The sequence below is a fragment of the Mastomys coucha genome, unplaced genomic scaffold (genome assembly GCF_008632895.1).
Source record: "Mastomys coucha isolate ucsf_1 unplaced genomic scaffold, UCSF_Mcou_1 pScaffold22, whole genome shotgun sequence".
In the NCBI taxonomy this organism is placed as follows: domain Eukaryota; kingdom Metazoa; phylum Chordata; class Mammalia; order Rodentia; family Muridae; genus Mastomys; species Mastomys coucha.
Window position 1 is genome coordinate 167,827,440 of NW_022196905.1, and position 4,752 is coordinate 167,832,191.

A 4,752-nucleotide genomic window follows, 5' to 3' on the forward strand; every position below is an offset into this window, starting at 1 on the left:
GTTCTATCAACTTAATACACACTGCAGTCAGTCATCTGGGAAGAGGAGTCACCCTCTATTGAGAATGCTTCCATCAAAATGCCCGGATTGATAATTGGTGTGGGAGGCCTACTGGGGACACCACTATCCCTGGGTTGGCAGTCCTGGGTTGTATAGGAGTAGACTGAGCAAGCCATATGAGCATCACTCCTTCATGGTCTCTGCTCTATCAGATTCCCTAACTCCAGGTTCCTGCTTGAGTTTTTGTCTTGACTTCCCTTCATGATGGAAATATAAGATGAAATAAACCCTTTCCTCCCCAAGTTGCTTTTGGTCATCATGTTTCATCCCAGCAATGAAAACCTAAATGGAACACACTGCTTCCCCGGCTCTCTGTTTTTATGTGATAAATGATTTGGTTTCCTATCTTACTGAATTGTGCTTGATTGGCAGTGATTCTGCGAGTGAAGGGCAATGCAGCTACAACATCTAAGTAGCTCACAGCCCAGACTAGTCTCTTATATTTCTCAGAACCTGTTCACGACTGGAAGAAGACTGGAAAACCATGAGATTAAAAAAAATTAATATATTTATATATTTTAATATAGGTTATATATTAAAATATACACTAATAATATAATGATATCTAATAATATAACCGATATATTGTATATTACATATAAATATATATAGTTTTTATTCTTGAAAAAATTCATACATTTTACAATGCATACAGGTCATATGCACGCATCCCTCCCTCCCCTAACTTCCTCCGGTTCCACTCCCATCTCTTTCCCAATGTCGTCTCCTTTTCCTATTGTGAGTAATAACTGGATGGAGTCCAACTAGTGATTGCTGCGTTCGCGTGGTTATGTGGTCATCCACTGGGGCATGAACAAAACACGGACTACCAAGGCAGAGAGTTCCTAGACTCGAGCCAACTGCAAGATAAAAGGTGAGACTTGTTTATTAAATGGATGAAAATAAGCAATACGGTGGAGGGAAAAAAAAGTTTGGATTTCAGACTATCATTTTGATACGGGGGCGGGACTTAGGAAGCTGAGGTCGAGGGAGGGACTAGGGAGCAGAAACACAAGAGTGGCAGGAAAAATCCATGAATGAGGCAGCTGTAGCTCTCCACGACGGCCAGCAGGGGGAGCTGCAGCCCATTCTTCACCTCACACTGCCCAGGTGAGGAGCTCTGATTCCCCAGTCTATTTACTGCTGAAAGACTTGTTTAAGCCACTTAACCTTTCTGTTCAGCAGAGGTGACAGTGCAAGTGAGGATTAAATGAGATACTACGCGGTCCGTGAATTTCTATAATAAGGCAGCGCAGCGTAGGGAGAAGGGACTGTACCAGGCATTCAAAACAAGACCCCAGCCTACTAGAAGATGGTGCCAAGGGGTAGTGCGCCATATAACGAGGGGAGCTGATGCCGTTATTGACCATTTTAGATTTTGGTTTTGTGGAATACCACGCGCCTTGCTCCTTCGAGTCCAGAAAGAGGTCATACATAGGAAGTCTAGAACCCAGAGATTCTGCGTCTTTAATTCTGCAGGGAATCTCTGCGTTGAGGTGTGTGCCTCCTTTCCTTGACTGTCCTTGGCAGAAGGTAGCAACATAAGCCTGGGTTCAGGGTCTGAAAACAAGGTTAGGAGGCTGACCAACCTGCTACCTAGCTGTCCCCTGAGGTTTGGGGATCTTTCGGCTTACACATGTTCCGAGACCACAGAAGGCTCGCACGCCTGAAGAGATCAGTGGCAGGCTGACCGCATCAAAGAGATCTCCCTATCTGGACATCTCTCAAGGCACAAGTCCCCCAGCCGTCCTGGTGGGTGACTGTCTCCACCTGCCTACACTTGGAAGAAGAATAAGATCTGGCCTGGACCCGCGTCAAGGCCTGGAGGATCGCCGAGAAGCTTCCTTAAGGTGACTATCTACGGCTGCAGTGCCGTCGATGGGGGCCTGGACTCTCATTGTCATTTATTACATTTTTCTCCTAGACACCCCGAGGACTTTCTCTGGAATAAATGAAGGACCGAGTTACTTCAGAAATAATACTGCTTTCATTAAAACCCTTTTCCGACCCCTCCAGTCCCAGTGATGCATTTCCTGTTCGGTGTAACTGAGTTCCAAGCTAACAATTCTAATTTTCTACTCTAAGAGGTGAAGTGCGTGGCATCCTTCGGTCCCTCTAGGAAAACCCTCCTTTCCATCAGTAGCCCAGGAAACCACCCTGTGACAGGGTGAAGAAAAATAGAAGCCGGAAGGTCCTTCCCAGCCTTTCATAGTCCTGGATATAGAATACTCAGCTGCGAACCCTGGGGAAGGTATCTCCGAAGGGAGGACGGTGGCTTTGATGAGGTTAAAAGGAAGGAATGTGGACATGGACCAAGATTTCTAAGGGTAATGTGGCCCATTAGCCTGACTAAGTAAGAGACACGCAGAATTTGTCTCGAGCTTACCAAGATGCTCAAAACAGTAACTAGAGTTGAACCGTCCCTGAGCAGGCAGTATCCGTCTGAACGCCTGTTCAGAGCCTGGATAAGCTATGGCTGTCCTTGAAAGATGCTCTCACTTCCCTTTCACGTAGGGAGCTTGGATGCCTTTGCTGACTATTTTAGTTTTATGGTGCTGTGGACTGAACTCAGGCCCTTGCACGAGCTAGGCAAGTGCTCACTTCCAGTCCGATATAGAAAGCTACTAGAATGTCTGATGCCAGCGTCTCGCATGAGAGACAGACTTGATTTATACGGTGTGTGATAGAGGAAAAAGTCACTCCAACCCTCTAGAGCGTTCCTGAGGGTTAACGTATTCAGGAGCCACGCTATATGAAACAGTGGCTACTAGCCACCTGGCATTAAATAGCAGCCACAAAGTTAAATGATCTAAAAGTAAGCAAAATAAATGTGCTGAAATGCCAATGATCATATGCAGAAACCCAAAGCTTCGGGCCACTGTTTGGTCATCCTGAAGTGGTCTCTGACAGCGGTTCTCAACCTGGGCGCCTTGAACCCTTGGAGGGGGCGTGTCAAATGACCCTTTCACAGGGGTTACACACTAGATATTTATTTACATTATGATTCATAACAGTAGTAAAATTACACTTCTGAAGTAGCAATGGGATAATTTTATGGTTGGGGGGTCCTTACAACACGAGGAACTGTATCAAAGGGCTGCAGCATCAGGAAGGTTGGGAACCAGTCTATAGGATGGAGGTATTCTGGGGCTCTGGAACTCCTCAGTTTGTCCACTGACACCTCCCCCCAACCCCAGGACAGAGTCCACTTGTCTTACCCTCTTCCCAGAGCCATGAACCTCATGGCTAAGGTCAGCTCCCTGGACCTCCAGAGCTCCTTAAAGAGCTGACAGCTACAGAGACGTGTGGTAGAGCCTCTCCATTCACCGCCACACTGGACAGAGATTCCTGGCTTGCTTCACCTCACAGAGCTGGTGAGTGGCAGGGTGGGGATTTTAGACTAGCTTTGTCTTTGCCAGCTTGAGCTTGCTTGTTCACCCAGCCTGAGCCTTCTGTTGTGGGGCATGGAGCAGAGTCACATGGTTTCTTCCAGTAGGAAGATTCCTGCAGAGTCCTCAGTCCCCCACAAGGCTTCCCTATCAACCAGTCCCTCTCTTCCCCGGCCAGTGCATTCTGACCCCTCACTGCTACCTCCAAAGCCAGCAGTAGCAAAAGAAATTCCAAAGACTCACTGTATAAGAAGTTCTTCTGTCTGTGGCTGAGGGTGGAAGGGCAGGGCTGTGTCTGGCTTCCTGAAGGGCTTTTCTGAGTGTCTGGTAAGTCTAGCTGCAGGGAGGGGCCTTTCAGAGTAAACCCTTCAATGAACCTCAGGCTCAACCTGCCTCAGGACCACAGGGGAAGAGAACTGCTTTCAAGGTGGGTCAGGAACCCAGGCAGCTTTTATGCCCAAGCTTCCCAGAGAATGCCCACAGATTTGGGGTTTTGGGGCCTGAAATGTACTACTTTAGTCTGTCTGTCTGTCTGTCTGTCCCTCTCCCTCCCCACCTCTCTCTCTCTCTTTCTCTCTCTCTCTCTCTCTCTGTAATGCATCTGGGCCACCACTCTCTTGGTCTATACCAGAAGTGTGTACAATCACTAGGAGGCCTCCCCTCTCTTGTCTCAGTGTGCCTGAGTGTGTACACAGGTGTGTACATTTATGTAAGGCTCCTGTAGTGAGAAGGGAAAGGATCAAGGTAAGGTAAGAAGGTGTCTAAGCTGGGAGTGGTGATACACGCCTTTGATCCCAGCCCTGATGAGGGAGAGGAAGGGGCATCACTGTGAGCTGGTTCTTTTCCTTCATGTGGGTTCTGGTTCTCTCTTTCCTTAATGTGGGTTCCGGGGTATCCAAGTTATGTTGGCTAGAATGTTTTTAAACACAACAAATGTTTACATTTGAATTATTTGCCCATTTCACTCTCACTGAACATCCCAAAGACCCAGGGAGATATTTAAAGGTTTAAATTGACTCTAAATCAGTGGTTTTTCAACCTTCTTAATCCTGCAACCCTTGAATACAGTTCCTCTTGTTGTGGTGACCCCTAACCATAAAATTATTTTCTTTGCTACTTTGTAACTATAACTTTGCTACCGTCATGAGTTATAATGTAAACATTTAGAAAGACAGAGGCTTGCCAGAGGGGTTGGAAATTGCTGCCCTAGACTGATACATAAATAACTTTTACCATGATGGGCTCAGACCACTGGCTAATGCATGTGGGCATTGTCCAGTATTTTCCACGATTCCATAATTGT

At 46.7% G+C, this 4,752-nt stretch overlaps 1 long non-coding RNA gene across 2 annotated transcripts; it reads left to right on the top strand.

Annotated features, from left to right (window-relative positions):
- The first annotated feature begins 882 nt into the window (after positions 1 to 882).
- Positions 883 to 2,075, top strand: LOC116071255. 2 transcript variants are annotated; one of them, XR_004110791.1, is made up of 2 exons: positions 883 to 934; positions 1,985 to 2,075. It is a non-coding gene; the product is annotated as an uncharacterized LOC116071255 (long non-coding RNA). The 2 variants fall into 2 exon arrangements; XR_004110792.1 differs by lacking the exon at positions 883 to 934 and adding an exon at positions 1,572 to 1,910 and having other exon boundaries at positions 1,985 to 2,073.
- The last annotated feature ends 2,677 nt before the right edge of the window (positions 2,076 to 4,752 follow it).